General features: G+C 42.8%; 1 pseudogene across 1 annotated transcript; it reads right to left on the bottom strand.

Annotated features, from left to right (window-relative positions):
* Positions 1-9,881: 9,881 nt before the first annotated feature.
* On the bottom strand, positions 9,882-18,757 carry LOC311173712 (melanoma inhibitory activity protein 2-like; annotated as a pseudogene). Its single transcript has 2 exons — positions 18,672-18,757; positions 9,882-11,004 (listed from the first exon to the last, which is right to left on the bottom strand). The product of its transcript is annotated as a melanoma inhibitory activity protein 2-like (transcript).
* Positions 18,758-22,909: the final 4,152 nt, after the last annotated feature.

Here is a 22,909-nt window from a genome sequence, read left to right as displayed (position 1 = left end):
AGAAGGTAAGGCAGGGGTGAGGACCCCAAAGGAGGAAGCATTTGAATAGAGGAAGAACATTTATGCACCTAATAACAGACCACCAAAACATATAAGGTAAAAACTGGCAGAATTGCAGGGAGAAAAAGATAGTTCTACAATCACAGTTGGAGATTTTAATATCCAACTTTCAAAAATGGATAGACCAACCAGACAGGAGGTAAGAAAGGAACTAGAGGACTTTAACAGAAGAATAAATCATCTAGATCTAACAGACAACACAGAACACTCCACCCAACAACAGCTACACATGTTTTCAAGTGCACATGACATTTCCAGGGACAGACCCTAAGTGAGGTCACAAATTAAACCGCAATAACCATAAGGTGGAAAATCAGCCAATCAGTGTCTATCAGTGGGCAGACAAAATGTGGTATATACCTACAATGGAACATTATTCAGTCCTCAAAAGAAAGGAAATTCTGACACGTGTTACAATGTGGATGCCCTTGGGGATATTAGATAAAGTGAAATATCAGTCACAAGTGGCAAAGACTGGGTGACTGCACTCACATGGGGTACCTAGAGTGGACCAAGTCATAGAGACAGAAAATGGAATGTTGGTTGCCAGGGGTGGGGGAGGAGGAAAAGGGGAAGAAGAGCTTGGTTGACATGATAGAGTTTCAGTTTTGCAAACTTAAAGTTCTAGAGATGGAGGGCAGTGATGATCCCACAACAGTGTGAATGTATTAACACCACTGACCTGGACTCCTAAAAATGGTTAAAATATTACATTTTATGATATATATATTTACCCCAAATTTTGAAATAAATAAAAGGGTGAGTGTTCAAACAGTCCAGGTGAAGGAGAACAGTCTAGACAGAAGAAGCAGGCTGTACAAAGCACAGAGGTATGAAAGCAACTGGTTTCCTCTGGAAACAGCAAAGGTATCCCCACCATGCGAGACACACAGAGGCAAAGGTGGCATGGTGCGCTCAAGAAATTTCCAGAATGCCACTCTGTGCTACATGGGCACAGCCTGGTTCAGAACAATCAAACTGGGGGGCAATCTGGGAGGGCAGAGGAACCAAGGACATGTATAAAGAGCAAAACCGCCTCCAGACAGGCATCAGGGAAACTGCTCTCCAGGCAGCCCTGCAAGTCAGCTCTCTGACGGCCCTGCATGGTCACTGTCCCAGGGCTGTGGTGAGAGTGACTCAAGACTCTTGCTCACAGGGCCACCCGCTGAAGGCAGGAGGGATTACCCTGAAAATGAAACCAGGAGCAGATGTGTGGTCAAGGCCATGCAAGAAAGCACCTATCTGGGGTGTCCTTTTCCTGTGCCTCGTGGTCTGTTTGGCTGACCCCAGAGCTATGAGGGGAGCTGGTCTCCCTGAGGGCCCACCTTGTGGTTTTTACCACAAGGAGGGAGGTTCGGCTGCGATAAGCAGATGAGCACCTGGGCGTGAAGGGTGGAGGCGGACTCTGAAGTGTCTGAGTCAAGTCCATGTGGGAAATCCCCTCTGCAAAGTGTAATGGGGTGCCTTGGGCAGGCCCGCAGTGCTGTGAGTCTCATGTTGCTGATTTATAAAATGAAGGCGTTAGACCTGAAGCTCCATTGTTACACCCCTAACCTTAGGGGGGCCACCACATTGCAGGACATGTCTTAGTAATTAGACAATGTGGGACTTGCATGCACACAGGCCAGGGGACGGGCAGTGCCCTTATTGTTGCCCCTCGAGTTCTTTCGGCCCATGTTTAGTCCGACGCTAACGACCTTTATCTCCCTATTCTCTTTCCCTCTCTCTCATTCCCTTGGTTTCTTCCTCTTAAGAGTAGGGGGTGAGCATTTTAGGGGAGTTAGCATCCTATAGATTGGAAGAAAAAGAACGAAGGCAAGTCCTTCCCTGCCTAGTCACAGAGTAAAAAAATCTGCTAAATAAATCTGAGTGAAATTGGCTGCCTCTTAGCTAAAACCGATGTGCTATTCCACTCAAAGCACCACTTGGTCTTTCCAAAGAAAGAATGCCAAGTAAAATATATATATATATACCCTCAGGGAAGAATCTGCTGAAAACTGGATTGTCAAAAGTCAATTGACCAAATGATCAATTCCCTGTATTAGGAGAATGTTCCTAACGTGATGTTGTAGTTTCATCACCGTGAAGACAAAACTGTCCATGCCCAGCCAGGTGTGCGCGCTCTTAGAAAATGAGGACGCATCCAAATGACTGCAAGGATCACCTTGGAAGGGTCGAGAAGCATGTGGATGGGGGGAGAGTGGGAGACGTGCATCACTGTCACTTGCATTCCATGGCTGACTCCAAGTCTCATGTCTACCTACAAGGAGACTGGGACTACAGTCCCTGAGCAATCTCTCCCCAGTGACAATTTGGGGAGCCCAGCAAAGAAAAGAGAGCACTCACTCTCTGTGGGCAGCCAGCCATCTCTGCCACACATGTGCTTCAAACACCAAGCTCTTCCAGGAGGCTGAGCCCTCCACAGATACGTGCGGCCTTCTCCTGTACGCGCTGGCTCCTCTGTTCTGTCAGACGTACATCTGCACCTGCCCCACCCCTGAGGTTTAACATGTGAATAAGTGGAGTTTCCCTCAAACGCAGCTCCCACGTGGGCTTGTGTTGGCTCCGGCTTTGGCATCTTCATCTGCCTGGCCTTGGCTGCTGCCTCCCCCCACCTCTGCTTTGCCCAGGAATCTCACGGCCCTTTTACCCTTTCCCTTAAAACACAACTTTTTGTTGTCACTATTTTTTAAAGACCTATATACCCTGTCTCCCTTGGAAGGTGAGGCCTGGGGAGCACTAGGAAACACAGGCTGAAGACAGAAAACTTAGTTCTGAGAGGTAAAAAGGTAGCAAGAGGCCACATTTTGAGTTTTTGAGGTAACAGTGAAAGAGGGAGCCCTTGGGCTTTGAAATAGGGAAGCTGTTGTGGGTCCTCTTTGCCTCACCACAGAAACCTCCCTAAGCAGACTATTTAAATTTAGACAACAAAAAAAAAAGAATTGGGGACTTCTGCTATCAGTCAGGATGGAGTTACAGGGACCGATTTACCTCCTGCCTGAGACAACAAATAGGAAAGGAAAGGAAAGGAGGGGAGGGGAGGGGGAGGGAAGGGGGGAGGGGATTGGGGAGGGGAGGAGAGGGGAGGGGAGGGGGAGGAGAGGGAAGGGAAGGGAAGGGAAGGGAAGGGAAGGGAAGGGAAGGGAAGGGAAGGGAAGGGAAGGGAAGGGAAGGGAAGGGAAGGGAAGGGAAGGGAAGGGAAGGGAAGGGAAGGGAAGGGAGGGGAGGGGAGGGGAGGGGAGGAAAGGGAGGGGAGGGGAGGGGAGGGGAGGGGAGGGGAGGAAAGGGAGGGGAGGGGAAGGGAAGGGAAAGGAAGGGAGGGAAGGAAGGAAAAAAGAAAGAGAAGAAAGGGTTCATGGAATGGTGTTTCTCAAGCTGCTGGAGGTGACAGAACAGAGGACAACCACAGCTGAGAGACCAGAAGCACATGAGGTATACATAAGGGCTGCCCCCACTGTCTTATGAGAGTGGTCTGGCTATGGCACATGAAAGGAAACTGAGGCAGAGGCTGGCAGCTTTCCCGAGTGAAGGAGATGGAACTGAGAATCCAGGGAGACCAAAGCATCCAGAGCTCATAACACAGGACACCAGACAGGAGAGCTCCCAGAGAGAGAACCCCAGAAGGCAGCATGTACCCTCCACGACACATCATAGAAGGAAGCGACCTGAAGTGGAAGAAGAAACCCCCCAGATGGATTAGAGGGAACAGAGTCTGTGCTCAGGCAAGGCTGGAAGCATTGTCTATGCCACTGGTCAGACGAAAAACATGTCACTCGTGGAGCATGGGGTGAAGCCCTCAGGAAGCCTTCAGTGGTGAGGAACAACGAGCCCTAAATGCACTGTTCTAAATGCACTGTTCTAGACCCACCTAGCAAACCACCTTAGGGTGTATGTATATGAGTTTTATCATCTAAATGTTAACAGTGGTGGCAGCATTTGTCTTGCTATTCTGCAGTCACAGTGGGCGCCAGCACTAACTCTTTCAAAAGGACTCTTGTCCATCTGCTCTCTGTCATGTCCGGATCGTGCTTCGGTGCCTGAGATTGCCCAGATCCACAAAACAGGGAAAAGTACAACAGACTAGTTTGGGAGTGGGCTTAGAGGTAGGCAGTGTCATTAAAGAAATGATCAGCTGACCTCTGCAAACAAAGATGGGGGAGCTCTGAAAGGGAAAGTCCTTTGGTTTCCATTTCACTGCTCTCCGGGAGCCCAGGCCTCTGTTCCCACACGCTTAGCTGATACAGCAGGCCTGTGTGGTCTGCACACTTAAACAACGAACTAGAAATACTGCACCTCTCTATCCACATTGCCGCCTAGCAGGGAGGTGTGTGCAAGCCAGTTCTCCAGGCGTGACCTGGGGGGGACACGAAAAAATGTCCTTCTGGACGTAAAGTTGGGTAAGGACAAGGTGAGGGCTGGTGGGGCAGTGTGCGCTTCAACGGGGAAGAGGAACTCCATTGACCTGCAGGAGACTGTGATCACGTGGACTCCTTTACCTCCAAGACAGCTGTGAAAAGCAAGCTGCAGAACACGAAGCTGTTTCTGCATTCACTTTACTTGAAGGACCTACAACAGGCATCTTAGGTTATGACCAAAGATTCAACTTTTCCCACTTACTGTGTTTTAAGGTCTAGGTTTAAATGGATTGGAGCTTTTAGCACATCCAGTGTGATGGCTTTGTTCTCGACTCTTCTCCTTCTCCACACTCGTCAGCTTTATCCTTTCAGTCCCTCTCTCCTTCCATATTCTTTGGTTTTTATGTGACTTCTCAGTTAATACATCACTAACAGCTCTTGTTTTTTTTTTTAACTGCTTAAAGCTATCTGGATGTAAGGGTGAAAATTCATCTGCTAGAAACTCTTGGGTATATTAAATAAGCAAATATCCTTTGGAGTTTGTATATTTGAGTGAGTCATCAGTGTTATTAATAAATTGGTTGTTATAGTCAATACATCTAATTTCGTGTAAATAGACCTTTTGATTTTAAGAACTTTGTTTAGTCACATAGTGGATTTTCCCCCGCACCTGAAATGTTTTCATTTATCCTGGTTGCATTTCAAAATCATGAAACAATTTGTTTGCATCATAAAAAGAATATCTTTTTTTTTAGCTTTTTTTTAGTTTTTTCAAAATTTATTTTTTTTATTTTTATATTCCCCATACAATTGCAACCCCCTCATTTTGACCCCAATCCCTCCCTTTCCTGCCACCCCCCCAAAGTGTGTCTCTGGTTCATAGTTGTTTGTTGATTTTGATTTTTTTCTTTCTTATGGTTATTCTTTTTCCTGGTCCCTTATTTAGGTTTTCTAGATTCCTGTTATGAGTGAGACCATCCGGTATTTTTCTTTTTCTTTCTGGCTTATTTCGCTGAGCATGATCCCTTCCAGCGCCATCCATGTTGCTGCAAACTGCATGTGTTTATCTTTTTTGAATGCTGAGTAATATTCCATGGTGTATATGTACCACATCTTCTTTTTTTTTTTTTTTTTTTTTTTTTATAAATTTTATTGTTATATTCCCCATACAATTGCAGCCCCCCATTCTGACCCCAATCCCTCCCCTCCCGCCCCCGCCCCCCTAAAAGTGTCTCTGGTTCATAGTTTTTTGTTGATTTTGATTTTCACTTTCTTATAGTTATTCATTTTCCTGGTCCCTTATTTAAGTTTTCTAGATTCCTGCTATGAGTGAGACCATCCGGTATTTTTCTTTTTCTTTTTGGCTTATTTCGCTGAGCATGATCCCTTCCAGCGCCATCCATGTTGCAGCAAATTGCATGTGTTTATCTTTTTTGAATGCTGAGTAATATTCCATGGTATATATGTACCACATCTTCTTGATCCAGTCATCTATTTTTGGGCATTTGGGTTGTTTCCAAAGCTTAGCTATTGTAAACAGTGCTGCTATAAACATAGGGGTGCAGGTGTTCTTTGGAATTGATGTTTCTGTGTCCTTTGGGTACATACCTAGGAGTGGAATTGCTGGGTCATATGGAAGCTCTATGTTTAGTAGGTCCAGAAATCTCCACACAGCTTTCCACAGTGGTTGGACCAGTTTGCACTCCCACCAACAGTGCAGAAGAGTTCCTTTTTCTCCACACCCTCGCCAACATTTGTTGTTGCTAGTTTTTTTAATATGTGCCATTCTCACTGGTGTAAGATGGTATCTCATGGTAGTTTTGATTTGCATTTCCCTGATGACAAGTGATGTTGAACATTTTTTCATATGCCTGTTGGCCATTTGCATTTCCTCTTCAGAGAAGTTTCTTTTAAGCTCTTCTGCCCATTTTTTGACTGGATTATTTTCTTTGTTGTTGTTGAGTCTCATCAGCTCTTTGCAGATTTTTGTGATCAGTCCTTTATCATTAGTGTTGGGTGCAAAAATGTTCTCCCAGTTGGTGGGGTTTCTCTTTGTTTTTGTTATTGTCTCTTTTGCTGTGCAAAAGCTCTTTAATTTGATATAGTCCCAGCTGTTTATCTTTGCCTTCACTATCACAGCTTTGGGTGATGTGTCTGTAAAGATGTCTTTGATGTGCAAATCACGTAGTGTTTCGCCTATATTTCCTTCTATATATTTTATGGTTTCAGGTCTTATGTCTAGTTCTTTAATCCATTTTGAGTTGATTTTTGTGTATGGTGTGAGGTGGTGGTCAAGCTTCATTCTTTTGCATGTAGCGACCCAGTTTTCCCAGCACCATTTATTGAACAAACTTTCTTTGCTCCAATGCATAGTCTTTGCTCCTTTGTCAAAGATTAGTTGACCATAAACCTGTGGGTTTATTTCTGGATTTTCTATTCGATTCCATTGGTCTGTATGTCTGTTCTTGTTCCAATACCATGCGGTTTTGATGATTATGGCTTTGTAGTATAGTTTGAAGTCTGGGAGTCTGATGCCTCCATTCCCTTCTTTTTTTTTCAGGAGAGCTTTGGCTATTCGGGGTTTTTTGTGATTCCATATGAATTTCATCAATAATTGTTCTATTTCTTTGAAGAATGACATTGAAATTTTGATTGGAATAGCATTGAATCTGTATATTGCTTTTGGAAGGATGGCCATTTTAATAATGTTTATTCTTCCAATCCATGAGCAGGGGATGTCTCTCCATTTCTTTGTGTCTTCTTCTATTTCTTTTAACAGTGTTTTATAGTTTTCTTTGTATAGGTCCTTTACCTCTTTTGTTAGATTTATTCCCAAATATTTGATTTTTTTTGTTTCAATAACAAAAGGGATGGTCTTTTTGATTTCTTCTTCTTCAGATTTATTGTTTGTGTATAGGAAGGCTACTGACTTTTGCGTGTTGATTTTGTATCCTGCCACTTTACTGAACTGATTGATGAGTTGAATTAGCTTTTCTGTGGAGTTTTTGGGGTTCTCTATGTATAATATCATATCGTCTGCAAATAGTGATAGTTTGACTTCTTCTTTTCCTATTTGGATTCCTTGGAAGTCTTTCTCTTGTCTTATTGCCCTGGCTAGGACTTCCAGTATTATATTGAAAAGCAATGGTGAGAGTGGACATCCTTGTCTTGTTCCAGATCTTAATGGAATTGCTTTCAGCTTTTCACCATTGAGAATGATACTGGCTGTTGGCTTGTCATAGATGGCCTTTATGATGTTGAGGTATGTTCCTTGTATCCCAAGAATTTCAAGGGCTTTTATCTTCTTTTTTTTTTTTTAAGAAATCATTTTTTTAAATTTTTTTTTAATAGAGGCATGTTTTATTTATTTATTTGTTTGTTTGTTTGTTTTGTTTATACATGCACTGGGTACAGTCAGAAACGCGGGAGGGTGAGAGAATTCACCAGAGCCAGAGCGGGGAGCAGAGCAGGCAGAAGGACCGAAGTACACTGCTGAGGGGAGCAGCGGGCGGCAGGAGAGGTCTGCGTGCCATGTGGGACCCTCCTCCGGTGGCCGGGGAGCAGCCGGGGATTGAACCGGCACCGCAGAGGCCGCGGGCAGCTTCGCAACCCAGCGCTCAACCGCTGCGCCACCGGGGAGGCCCCTGTACCACATCTTCTTGATCCAGTCATCTATTTTTGGGCATTTGGGTTGTTTCCAAAGCTTAGCTATTGTAAACAGTGCTGCTATAAACATAGGGGTGCAGGTGCCCTTTTGAATTGATGTTTCTGTGTCCTTTGGGTAAATACCTAGGAGTGGAATTGCTGGATCATATGGAAGCTCTATGTTTAGTAGGTCAAGGAATCTCCACACAGCTCTCCATAGTGGTTGGACCAGTTTGCACTCCCATCAGCAGTGCAGGAGAGTTCCTTTCTCTCCACATCCTCGCCAACATTTGTTGTTGCTAGTTTTTTTTAATATGTGCCATTCTCACTGGTGTGAGATTGTATCTCATTGTAGTTTTGATTTGCATTTCCCTGATTACAAGTGATGTTGAACATTTTTTCATATGCCTGTTGGCCATTTGTATTTCCTCTTTGGAGAAGTTTCTTTTTAGCTCTTCTGCCCATTTTTTGACTGGATTATTTTCTTTGTTTTTGTTGAGTCTCATCAGCTCTTTGTAGATTTTTGTGATCAGTCCTTTATCATTAGTGTTGGGTACAAAAATGTTTTCCCAATCGGTGGGGTTTCTCTTTGTTTTGGTTACTGTCTCTTTTGCTGTGCAGAAGCTCTTTAATTTGATGTAGTCCCAGCTGTTGATCTTTGCCTTCATATCACTGCTTTGGGTGATGCGTCTGTAAAGATGTCTTTGAGGTGCATGTCATGTAGTGTTTCGCCTCTATTTCCTTCTATATATTTTATGGTTTCAGGTCTTATGTCTAGTTCTTTAATCCATTTTGAGTTGGTTTTTGTGCATGGTGTGAGGTAGTGGTCAAGCTTCATTCTTTTTCATGTAGTGACCCAGTTTTCCCAGCACCATTTATTGAACAAACTTTCTTTGCTCCAGTGCATATTCATAAAAAGAATATCTTAAAGGTAATTTTAGTAAAGATAAGTGCATAAGCTTACAGGCATTTCCATGAAATTTTATATCCAATACTCCAGAAACATGACTGTTAAACTAAGTAAGAAATTTGCTTTATTGCTGCAACCAGGCTGCCTTTCAAAATCGTGTGATATTCTAGGGTACCTGGGCCATGAAACACAAAGGTATTGCTATTTGGTACCTTCAGCTTCTGTGACTGTGATTGTAAAAGAGCAACATTGACCAAACCCGGAACACGATCTTATACTGGGGAGTCTTTGAGATTATTTTGTATATTTGCAGGATCTTCATCCAATTTTGAATTGTACCATATATGGCTTTTTGAAGTCTTCCCTTGATGCTAATAAAATGAAGTCTGAAACTCAGAAACAGCCGTGTTTGCCAGAAACATTATTCATATGAATTAGAGAAACTAAAGCCAGGGCCAGTAGCCTCAGTAGGGGTGGGGAGACATGAGTCAAGCACATGTAGATTAGCGAGGTCCTCTTTGCTCTCGTTTCTACTGGATTCCATTTCTGCAGATATTGATGGCTTTATCCAGAGATGACACGTTAAGACTTCGGAGTCCTGCTGGTCCAGAACCTCCATCAGACTTAAAATAGCTGTCTTCCCTTTGTGGAAGAAGAGCTGGATCAGGATATGGTTTCCTGAGGGAGGGGCCATCACCTTGTGATCCTGTTCTCTTAGAGGTAAAAGCAACCCAGTGTCAGAAGGTGCTCTGTGAAGACCAGCAATTCCATCACAGCTTGGGTCTCCTTTCTTCAGTGATGATCCAGAGTCCCCTGGACTGCTGGAGCCTCCTCCGTCTCCCCATGAACACAAATGAGAGCGTCTGAATGGACCCTCCAGTGAAGCTGAAGGTGAAAAGAAACATCTCATTTCAGATGATGGTCGAGCCAGCAGTGAAGGGCATATGGAGATGCTCTCTGCCAGATGCTGCGTTTGGAACATCAAATGCATAAGGATCTTTTTCTAAAAGTTCCAATTGAAACTCTATTTCAGGTAATTTGCATCTGTTGTAAGCATTTTTTTCCCTCAAGTCTTTGAGATTTCTTTCAGCAGGCTGAACTGTCAACCATTTATCATGTGTGTTTTTTCCCCACATAGAAAATAATCTGCCCTCGGTAAGAATGAACGGTTCTCTCCAGTTCTTCTTGAAGAGCTTTGGCTTGCTTTTTATAGGGTCTCCACCTCTTCAGGTGCATGGCGGATCTTTTCATCTGCTTTGGGAAGTTTCTCCTCCTTCTCTAACTGGTAATTTCTCTCTACTATTAATTTCCTTTGAAGTGTCATTTCCATTTCCAGATACAGTTCAGTCATTACTTAAGCTTTTGATTCTCACTTTCAAACTGTGTATTTTCTGACTGCAAAGATGCTTGTTCAGTCTGGAGATTTTTACCATACTCGGTGAGCTCTTTGTTTTATCTATTTCAGATAAATGACTGTAATTTGGTTTCTTTTTCCTTCTAGGGTTTTTAAAGAAGCATTTAACTTAGCGATAAGAATCGGTTTCTTCACCCCTCCTTTTGGCTGATTATCATTGTCGGATTCACTCTTCATTTCCAGTTCCAAGTTACCATCATCTGTGTCTTCTCCGAGCATGGCAGCCCAGTCTTTCACCTCTTGCAAGGGTCCCATCAGAGACTTGCTCTGACTTTATCATAGAAAACTCGTTCAGCGTCTACTCTGGGGGCTTCAAATGTTATTTTCTGTTTACATTCACTCGCTTCTTCTTTTCATTTCCCAGCTTCTTGTAAAAGCTGATTTTGGCTTTCCTGAAGTTGGGAACTTTCACTCATATCATCTTTTATAGCTAGCTTAAGTTGTTCATCATTCATTGAACTATTTTTGAGGTTATTTTGGCTTCAGCAACTTATGATTTGAGGGATTTTGATTCATCTTCTAGCGACTATATCCTTTCAGAAATACGCACCATCAATTCACCTTGTTTGGAATGTTTAGATTTCCCTTTTAACTCTTTTTCTAGAGTGAGCACTTCATCCCTAGGTTCAGATTTAACTGAATCTGAACTTATCTGTTCAACTTTTGACAGATAGCCTCCAAGCTTGGTGCTTCTCTTGACTCCTCCTCCTCAAAGCTAATATCCTTTAAGACTTTAAGCCTTTGTACTCTTTTTGAGCAAGGATCAAGTTTTCAAATACTTTACAGTGTTCTTCAATTAGTGTAGAAAGTTCTATAGCAAACTTTTTTAAATCTTTCCCCATAAAACCAGGTTCTGTCCAATTGAAAACTTTTCCACAAAAGCAAGAGAACAGCAAAAAAAAAAAAAAAAAAAAAAAATCCAACCACACCTACACATATCACAAATTCCCATGGAAAGCCTGGTCTCCCATCTCCAGGCAATGCTGCAACAACCCTGCAAAGCTCAACCAGGGACAGCTCCAAATAAGACTGGAGAGCAGTGCCAGGCTCTACCCCGGCAGCAAGGCTACCTGGCTGCTGTGGCCACAGCTGGGGCCTAACCAGACAACTACAATGGGCAGAGAATGTTCAGCATTCTATGTGGAGCCCAAATGCATGATAGCCAAGGGGGCAAACCACGGGGGAGCAGGCTGCAGGCGTTTGGTGGGGAGACCAGAGCAAAGCACTAGAGAGCAGCTTCAAGTGTCCGTGCTGCTGACCCCAGGAACCTTATGTTAGGTTTTGGGTCCTGAGGCTCCACATGTCCAATATCCACATGTACGTGATGTTTTTGCTTAGTGATACACTTTCTCCTTTATTAATTATGCCATATTGTTTCTCCTTTGAAAAACTACTCCCCAGATTCCATGCACTCCTGATAAATAGACTGATGGAGGAATCCCATCTACATTAACCTGGAAGTCTGTGCTCTCTTTAGGCAGAACAAATTTTTCTCTCTTGCCTTGGAATTTGAGGATCACAGCTAAAATAATCTGAAGACAATGCTCCAAGACTATTAATCTTCATCTGCTGTCTAGATCCTGGAGGCTACACTTTCAAGGACATAATTGTTCAATCCTTCATTTCTGTGAGCTGTCCGGGATCCTACCATTGATTTTTTCTTTTGCATAAGCTTTCCTGAGTAGCTTTCAGAGATTTGCAACCAACTAACTGATTTATTAATCTTGTCACTCTGAGGAAAACCCCATGGTCATAACATCCCTTCCTTCAACATTGTCTCTCTTTCACAAAGAAAGGGTTTTTTTGCCTTCCACCTACACATGTCCACTCATCCCCTATGACCCAATAATTATCTGTGCCCTCATTGATCTTCTCTGTCCTTCTTTAACATCTAGCATACCACTGAATTTACCTTTCCTCTATAAAACGATGCCTTGCTCCTCTAATGTGTGGTATTGTGTTTATCTTGTCCCATCAAGACAACTCCTACTCCTCTTGAAAACAAAACCTATATTTTACAATTTGTGCACAGTATTTAACATGGTGTTAAGCCCAAAGAAGATGTTGGGTATCTATTAGCTTGCTCATTAAGGTTAATCAGACTAGCTTAGCATTTATTCTCTCTCCATCACTCAAATGTACGTGAACTTCTTGTGAGTTCTGCACAGTTTGCTTTCTCTTTGATTTTCTTAATGATGCCAAAATTTTCCAAGTATTTCAGTGCATTATTGAACACAGTTGCTTATATATAATGAATGGATGAAAAAAAAAGGTTTTTCCAGGTTTTAAGAAATATGGAAAGAAAGAAATAATTTTCAATGTCATGTGAACAATAGTGATATTAATTGGTTTTAGGCATCCACCAGTTCTTCCCCAAATTAAACCTAATCAGAAAACAGCAGCATCTCACAGACCCAGTGAGCTTCCTTCCTGCCATCTGGTCTCATGACAGCAGGCAGACTGCAGACTCTGGGGTCTGGAACCCCACAGGGCAGGGATGACAGCAGTGCCACAAACACCAGCCAGCACCACCCCCAGCACATTTACACCTGTAACTGGACCCCTGAAGCTCCTCTTGTGTCCCCCTACTCAGCAGCTACCAGATCCTAAAATACCTCTAGACAGCTAGGTGTTTCAAGACTCGATACAACCAGTTGGCAGACTAAGACTTGTCCAGTTTAGAAGAAAAACAATCCAAAAATTCTCAGTCACTAGGAGGTCCTAAAGAACTACAAGCTCGCCAAAGACAGAATCAACACATCTACCAAGCCTAGACAACAAAAACACTAGCATGCCATAACACTGTCAGATAACATTTTCTTTTGGTCCACTCACCCCTTCCCTCCTGCATAAACACCAACCTTGGGAGAATCAAAAGTAGAAGTAAAGATGTGAGAGGAGTAAATAAGCCAACTATGGATTTTCAAACCAGTGGAGGGAAAGAAGTTTTAATTTTAAAACAAGATCATAGTTCTGAACATTATGTCAGATAGAACATTGTAATTATTAAAAAGTGTTTCAAGTTTTGTGTCAACTGAATTCACCAGATATCTGCTTACCCAGGGGGTGATCAAGATGATTGCGGGGCAAGTCTAAAATTTATACAAAGACAAAGTACAAACAACCTACCACCACAAAGGGCAATGGTAAGGACAATGAGAGAAAGTCTTTCTGATGATATCATTTGAGTGCTGTCCGATCGACATAAGTTATATATAGCCTACTATATTGGTTAGAATTGTCTAGGTTGTGCTGCTGTAACAACAAATACAAAATGTTTGTGTCTTCCATTAGCAAAGGCCTCACACTACAGATCCATCAAAAATCAGCTGTAAATCTATCTTTCTTAAAACCTAAGCTGATGGAATAGCTTGTATCTAAACATAGTCAGTCTTGAGGCTTCCTAGTGGTGCAGGGGTTAAAGTCTCAGCCCTATCAAGCTATTGCCAGTCATGTTGCATGAGTTCTATCCCCGCCAGGGAGCTACCCACATTGCATAGCAGACCTCTCCTGACTCACCCGCTGCTCCCCTCAGCAGTGTATTTCAATAGATCTGCCTTTTCTGCTCCCCACCCTGTCTCTGGAGAATCCTCTCAACTCCTACACCTCTGGCCTATATCTCGGTTCTTGTATGCATAAATAAGTAAAAATAAATCTTTTTTTAAAATATGTTTATGGTAGAGAGAAAAAAATTAAGACTATGGCATATCTTACAGATTCTGCCTAGAAATGATATATGTCATTATCATTAATTAACTAAACAAGTGATATGGCAAACTCTAAAGTCACTGGTAAGGGAAAGTATAACCTTCCTCCAGAGAAAAGCAATTAATATTGGGGAACAATATTCTAAACTCAGGATTTGCAAACTTTCTATAAAGGGTCAGATAGTAACTATTTTTAAGCTTGGTAGGCTACATAGTCCCTATCACAAGTACTCAACTCTACTATTGAGCAGGAAAGCAGCTATAAACATGTAAATGAATGAGTATGACTGTGTTCAAATAAAACTTTATTTACAAAGAAACAGTAACTGCATTGATTGACAGACTATAGTCTGCCGACCCCTGATCTATACTACCACATTTACCAGTACTAACTTGAGGAGAAAGGAAAACCCAGTTCATTTTACAACAAAATAAGAACTTGAATTAATAGTTTTTTTAATTTCCCACAAAGAAATTCAAGGCTCCAGATGGTTTTCCAGGTGGATCCTCTATAAAGTTTCATAGAACAGAAAATTCCAACTATATATAAACTCTCACAGACAGTAAATAAAGATGAAACGCCTAAACTTATTTTATGAAGTTAATATAGTCTCTATAACAAAAACAAGACAAGGATATTATGAGGGCAAGATGTACAGTTCCACACTTCAAATATATACACAAAGATAAGAATTTTAAAAATAAATACATAGATATCAGGCAGACAGCTACTTAGCAAACTTAAGCAAGCAATATCTAAAAAGAAATATATTATGACCAAAGAGAAGATAGTTCCTAAATAATCTTTTCCTTTAAAAGATAAGATACTTTAACATCAGGAATCTATCTATGTAATTAACTAAATAAAAATTAAAGGAAGAAAATTACATACTCATGTCAATAGATGAGAAAAAGAAACTTTATTAATTCATGAATGGGTGTTGGGAAAAACAATTTTTAGGAAACTAGTAATAGGAGGTAATTTCCTTATCCTAATTAAAAGTCAACTACCAAAACCTACAGTAAACGTACCTAAAAATGCAAACTTCACCATCTCCACCACCAGAAAAAGAGCAAGGAAATAATTCCCTCTTTAACTCCTATTCAATGTTATACCAGAAATAGAAGTAAAATGCTTAGGAGTAGAAAGTAAGAAGCCAAAGATATTATTCCAGATGATTTTATTATCTTCAAAGAAAATCCAAGAGAATGCACGAAGCACTAGCACTAATAATAATATCACATCATATCATTGTAGCAAAGTCATACCATAATGTAATTCCATAAAATACTATCTAGCAGATAAAAAGAATGCATTAGATCTACATTATCAAAAGGAATAAATCTCAGTGTTAGGTGAAGAAGCAGAAGCAAATTGAAAAAGGATACAAAAATATGGTACTGCCTATTAAATGTGTTAAGTAGCCAAGACAGTGCTATTTATTGGCACTTATTCATATAAAACAAAGTAATACTGAAGACTGTGAGGGAGCTAACTAAATCAATTACCTCTGAAGAGAGGAAGGCATGGGAGGGCAACTGGATTTTGACTTTCTTTCTAAAAGGATCTAAGGCAAATATTAACATTTCTCCTTTCTAGTGGAACAAACAGTTGTGCTTCTGACATTATTCTCTATAAATTTCTGTAAGCTTAAGAAAGATCCTAATTAAAATCATTATCAGGGCCTCCCTGGTGGCACAAGGGTTAAGATGCAACCTATGAAGCCGTCCGCAATCACTGCAGCACGAGTTCAATCCCTGGCCAGGGAGCAACCCACATGGTGCAGCAGACCTCTCCTGACTCACCCGCTGCTCCCCTCAGCAGTGTATTTCAGTCAATCTGCCTGTTCTGTTCTCCACTCTGTCTCTGGTGAATCCTCTCACCCTCCATACCTCTGGCCTGCACCCCAGTTCTTGTATACATAAATAAATACATCTTTTAAAAAAAATCATTATCAATAGAATAGAAAAGGGACCATAATCAAAATTGTCCTCTTGTCTTCAAGCAGGTACTGGCTGTACCTGTAAATGCAGGGAGGTTTAGGAGATAAGGACACTGCCTCCCATCCTGGTATTCCCAGAAGAGAGGCTTAGCTTTTATTCTCTTGGAATTTGGGGTGACATAGTCCTCTCTATCCTGACTTCTTGACATCACTGTGACTTCCTGTTTTGCTACCCAACTCAAAGCTAACTGGCCATGTGGGCTCTTTGGGAAGACAAGTTTGTAGTGAGCAAAGTTCATTGTTAGAAACCAGGACAGTCCATTCCATATTGATTTCTCTTTGCCCTATCCCACAAACTTGATCTCCCTTTTCCCATCTAGTTATCTGACGCTCCGCTTGAAATTCTCTTCCATGCAACTGACATCATAAGAAATTTAATGTTTGTGTGTGTCTTTGGGATGAATTACAAGCAGATGCCATCATAAGTGTGATCTTCCTATTAATACCTTCACTTGAAGACCAAGAAGAGGCATATCCTTTGGGGAAAATCATGTTCTATAACAGGGTTATAGAACAGCTCCCCAGGGTTCTATAACAGCTCTGATCTTCAAACTTTTAATATTGGGTAGTAACCACCAATGCTCAAAATACAGAGTTGAAGGCTGGTGCAGGGATAGTACAAGATGATTGTTGGATAATCACATGGAAGGATTTTTTTTTTTTTTGCACCACATGTAAGGATATGTTCATGTATCATGGGAATATGCCAAAAGACTGGTGACAGAATGAAGGGGTTCCCACAGCCCAAGTTCACTACAATCTGATCATCAAAACATGGTGTATAATAGGAACCCATTGAATAAAATAAGACTGTCTTGATATAGATTAATAAATACAAAAATAAATGGAGAGGAGAGGAAAGCCCTTCTTTATAGCAGAATGACAATACTCAATGTAGAAGAATGAAAACAATTCCATGAGTTTGGGAAATGAAGCACAGAAGATAAAGAGTATGTGCACCAGTGTGCACATTGACAACCAAAATGTACGTCTTGGAGTCAGAAGAAGGTGACGACGTCCCTGCCTGGGCCTCATCTTCCCACTCCAGCAAAGTCCGTTTTCCTTGGACCCATCTGAGTCATCACAGAATTTTCACTTTCTCCCACCTTCCAATAACCAGCACCACTGAACTCCAGTTTAAAAAAAAATGATGGGTGGGGCTCCCCTTTGGGGACAGAAGGCAATGTGGAATTATGGGACTCAGATCTATCTAGACTGAAAAATGAAAACTGACTTTGTGACTTTCTTGCTGGGTGACCTTGAAAATCCCACATTCTTTATGCTCCAATTATCTCATGTGTACAACCGGGTTTAAAATTATTTCTCTACTTCACTGCGTGGTGATTAGGATCTAATTATTCACCATGTGAGAACGTGCTTGTAAACCACAATGCCAGCAGACACTTCCAGTATTACAGAATTAATGAACTTTTTAAGAAAAGGCTGGGGAGGGGGTGACATAGTCCATCTGCCAGAGACAGGCCAAGGTCTAAATCATTATTTTTTAAACTTGAAGAATGCACTAAAGCCTTTAAAAAAAAAAAAAAAAAACAGCCTGAGATGGCAGGCCTTGACTTCAATGACTCATTACAATGATTCTTATACATGAATAAACATAAAACTAGGTTTTGATTTCTTATGCTCCCTAGATAATTTATAGCAAGAGCATCTTCTAAAAAGTGTGAATAATGGCATTTAGGAGCAGTGAGCGAGGATGTTCTGGATTGAAGGCCTGAGGAAATGTGTAGAAGAAGAAGAGCAGTCCTTTGAAAGAAATGGCTTCACTCCATCCTCTTTTTCCTTTTTCCCAAGAGAATATAAGTAGCCGAGTTAAGATCAATATGAAAACTACCCGCTGAATTGTATCTCCCCAAATTCATATGTCAAAGTCCTAACACTCAGTACCTCAGAATGTGGCTGTATTTGGAAACAGAGCTCTTAAAGAGGCAATAAAGATAAAACTTAGTCAGTAGAGTGGATCTTTAGCCCACCTGATGGGCCTATATAAGAACTGAGGACATAGAAGCACAGTGGGAAGCCGTGTGAGGACCGGCAGTCAGAAGGCCGCCATTTGCAAATCAAGAGAGAAGTCAAAAGAAACCAACCCTCCTACACCTGGGTCTCAGAACTCCTGCCTTGGAACTGTGAGAAAATACATTTCTGTTGTTTGGGGCCTCCCGAATATAGTAGTTTATTAAGACAGTCCACGCTAACTAATACAATAACATCAAATTCATAAATTTACTTTAAAAAACTACTTCGTACTTGCTTCTTCAAAAAAATAATACTGTCAGGACAGACTTCAATGTGCATAAAGTGCTTTGAAAATAACGGAACTGCTTTTACAGAGTTGGAGAAGCCTGAGTAAAGAACCTGCTGCCTTCTCACAGACAGGCTTAGTCACCAGATTCAATATCACCATCATAAATGTAGGGAAAGGGCCTTGACTCCTCTCCAGCCCCTATTCCCCATCTCCCCTCTGCTCTTTCTCCCCTTCACTCCCCTTCTCCCCCAAGCCTTTTCTCCTCAATCCTCACCCTTGCTCTCTCAGAAAACCCTTTTCTCCTCAATCCTCACCCTTGCTCTCTCAGAAAACCCTTTTCTTCGACAGAGCAGGCATCTTCAGGAGGCAGGACAGCATCGTAATAATGACAAACGATCATTTCTGTCACTTTTTAGTTTATGGCATGTTTTCTCATATCTGCTTTTTGTTTCTCACAACAATCCCTGGGTGTAGTAACAGGAAGATAAAAGGCAATGGTAACCGCTCCTGCCTTCTAAGGAGAGTGGTAAATTCCCAATCACTGAGAAAATAAATTTCCCAGCTGCCCCCTTCCACTTTCAGAGACTATTAGTGAAGACAAAAGATGAAAGATTCCACCATTTCTCACTCCAGTTCCCTCCCTTCAACAGTTTGACAACCTCTTAGTGTAAGTAAAAAAATGAGTCACTGGCTTTGCCGCTAAGAGGGGTCCAGAGCTAAGTCAGGGGTTGTGGTGGACACTGGTGGTTGCCTAGTCAAAATTTATCCTTTTCTTCTAACTTGCATAGGATCCTGATTTGGTGGTGGTAGCAATGTGCCCATGTGAAAAATTAGCTTTCCCTTGGGCCTCCCCAGTGGCGCAGCGGTTGAGCACTGGGTTGCGAAGCTGCCCACAGCCGCTGCAGCGTCAGTTCGATCCCCAGCTGCTCCCCGTCCACTGGAGGAGGGTCCCACATGGCGTGCAGACCTCTCCTGCCGCCCACTGCTCCCCTCAGCAGTGTGCTTCGGTCCTTCTGCCTGCTCTGCTCCCCGCTCTGGCTCTGGTGAATTCTCTCACCCTCCCGCGCTTCTGACTGTACCCAGTGCTGGTATAAATAAAAATAAATAAATCAAAAAAAAAAAGAAAAAAGAAAAATTAGATTTCCCAGCCTCCCTTCCTGATCAGAGAGCCATGAGACTAACTTCTGACCAATGGAAAGAGGGAATAAAATGTTGTGTAAGACATCTGGAGATGCTCCCTAAAAGGGGGACTGACTTAGTTGGCAGGACCCTTCTTGGCCTTTCTTCTTCCTCTGCCTGAAACTTGGATGCGATGACAGTGCTACAGCAGCCATTTTTTAGTCCTGAGGTGATCTTAATTGAGGATAGTCAGCTTCTGCTGAGGATAGCAAAACAGAAAGCCAAGAAGAGGTTAGGTCATGATGAGACTGTAGCACTGCTAGCCCCAGAATGCCTACTTCCTTTTCATTACGTTAGAAGAAAATAAGGCATTACTTGAGAGGTCTCTGTTGGACTAAAACATAGTTCCTAAATGATAGAGAACTAACGAGCTAAGTTATTGTTTTGAATGAGGGACAGGGAATTTCTGGGCCGAACCCTGCAGAACAGTACTCTAAAAAGAAGGGGAACCTAGAAACATGTGATGCAAACCTGTTTTCTCAAATCTTTCATCAGGTCTTTCCACATGGGTAGTGGCCCTGCATGCATATGAAAGGAAGTCAAGGAGAAGGGGTGGTGGCTCCCCACCACTGTGCTGTGAGACAGCTGTGGCACGGGTGGGATAGCAAGCTGATCCAACAATGAGATTAATTCAAAATAAACAGGACAGGGCCTCCCCGGTGGCGCAGCGGTTGAGCACTGGGTTGCGAGGCTGCCCGTGGCCTCTGCGGCGCCGGTTCGATCCCCGGCTGCACCCCGGCCACCGGAGGAGGGTCCCGCATGGCGCGCAGACCTCTCCTGCCGCCCGCTGCTCCCCTCAGCAGTGTGCTTCGGTCCTTCTGCCTGCTCTGCTCCCCGCTCTGGCTCTGGTGAATTCTCTCACCCTCCCCTGCGCTTCTGACTGTACCCAGTGCTTGTATAATCAAAACAAACAAACAAATAACTAAATAAATAAACATGCCTCTCTTAAAAAAAAAATAAAAATAAAATAAAATAAAATAAACAGGACATCAGAGTTAGAAGAGGAGGACATATTAACATTGCTCTTTTATGCCAAGGAGACTGCTAGAAGCTTAGCTCAGGGACTGTGGGGTAAGTTAGACCAATGCCATTTGCTTTGCCTAAGACAGCTTCTGCAGTTGGATGAGGATGAGAGGAAGAAGCAACCCCGTTTATAGACCTGGGGCCTGAGAGGTGAAGTGACGGCTGCTGTTCAAGGTTGGTCTGTTTTTTATTACACCAGGGCTGCCTGGGACTGAAAAGCCTGAGTGAGGGAAGCAAAGAACAGTCACCTAAGCGGCCAGGTGGCCCGTGCAAATCCTGGCAGCCAGTGGTAATAGATGTCACAGCCCAAGTCCCTTATGGTAAGTGTGTTTATGAGTGTGCCTTACCTCCCTCCCACCTCAGCGTACATACAAAACCCAGGCACATGTCAGTGTATTAAGGGATTCTTGTTGTGGTAGAAAAACCTCATTTGAATATTTTTAATCTAGCCTCGAGTCGTACCTCTGCCTTGTTGCCAGGGCCAGCTTGGGCAAATCCTTCCACTGTGCTGGGCCGCAAATGTTTTCACCTTTAGCAGGAGGACTGACTTGGTCAAATTAAGTCTGAAGGCCCAATCCAGTCCTTCAAGGAGTCTATGTAAAATATATCGTCAAAGATTAAATCTATTAATTGCTAAATGAGAACACATACAGATTTCTATAAATACCTGCTCTGTAGGCTCAGCAGACCTCTCCTGTCTCATCCACTGCTCCCCTCAGCAGTGTATTTCGGTCCGTCTGCCTGTTCTGTTCCCTGCTCTGTCTCTGGCGAATTCTCTCACCCTCCCACAAAAATAAATCTTTAAAAAAAAAAAAATACCTGCGCTGTAACAATGAGAAGCCACTACTGCACATGGATAAGTCACGAGGGCAGAGGGCTCATTGCTGTACAGTTCTGGGCTTAAATCAACTCCATAGTGTCCTAACACCTATGCCAGCAAATTTCTAGCACCTCAAACCTAGGTAGGTGTTTCTATTAGAACATCTGCTTTCGACCTTGAAAATCATTTCCTTTAAATAAAAAGTAAAGACACAATGGGAATTTAAAATACTCTCTGGAACTGTCCTAATAGCACAAAGGAATGTGACGTGAATCTAGTAACTTCAGCAGGGCAGTGGGAGGATTTTATTAGACAAATCAGGTAGTTTATTAAACACCCCAGGGCCTTCTCATCATAAATGCATACAAGCAGCCCAGGAGTAATGGGGCTGGTGCCCCTTGTTAGCTCTCAGCTCTTTATCTGGCATTTAATGAGCAAGAATAATCAGGGAGGGATGGTGTCATTTATGCGTTCCCGTGAACCCAGGAGGAGGGTGATTTCAGAGGTACCTCTGGGATCTTTGAGGCCTTATCTATAAAATGTGCCTGGATTAGCTGGGCCCCTCCTCATCTTTGGGACCTTGTCTTCAGCTGCACTAGACTTCCAGGAATAGGGACAGGGAAGTCTGACCCTCTCAAAGGTAACTGTGTCAGGAGTTATTTGTGGAATTTACCTCCCAATGATCACTTGGCCCTGCTCTCTGGCAGCCCACATTAGTGCAGCGAAACAGGGAAGGCTTCCTGTTCCCTGCCCTGGAGAAAACAACTTAAATACATCAGACCTGTAAACAACTCCTGCTTGTCACCTAGAGAGTGGCCCAAAGTGGTAGGGATTCCCCTAGATGATGGGGGGGGGGGGGGGGAGGGAATCACAGGAATCATCCAAGCAGAATCAGAGGCCAAATACAAGAGTATGTTGTTAAATCCGAGGAGGAGAAGGGCAGGGTAGCCTAACACGCTTCAATTTCCTTTTCAGTTTCAAATGTTGCGGATTCTTTTACAAATAGGACCAAATGCTACTAACGTTAATAATAACATGTATTACGTAAGGTCTATCATGCGCCAGGCACCACGCTGGATACTTGAATTCTTTCCTTTAGCTCTGAGATAACTCTGTCAGCCCTGAGCCTCTTTCACAGGACACTGTATCTGAATGTATCTGAATGTCTGCAGACAAGCAATGCGAGGCTCAGGGGCAGCTGAGTAACCAGAGCACACAGCTCCTAAGTGCCTGGCTGGTCTCAGCCCCTGGGGAGAAACACCCCCCACCAACCTGTGCTTTCTAGCTCTCAAGGGTGTCCCTCCCACACAGGGGCAGGAATGATAGCACCCCAATCTTACAGGAAGCTGACTGGAGCCCCACCTGGAATTAGCTCGCCTCCCCTAGCAACGGTTTATCAAGGTTTGCACACGAACCCAGGAGACCCGAGGGGTGAAAACGCTGGAAGAAGGAGGTTTAGGAGGTTTAGGACTCCAAGGTCAAGGGCTGCTACACTGAGAACACTGCTGTGCTGAGAAAGTTGGTCAGTGG

Source organism: Talpa europaea (assembly GCF_964194135.1).
Source record: "Talpa europaea genome assembly, chromosome: 7".
Taxonomy (NCBI): Eukaryota; Metazoa; Chordata; class Mammalia; order Eulipotyphla; family Talpidae; genus Talpa; species Talpa europaea.
The sequence above is the reverse complement of the archived record's forward strand: the minus strand, read 5'-3'. Positions and strand labels throughout refer to the sequence as shown.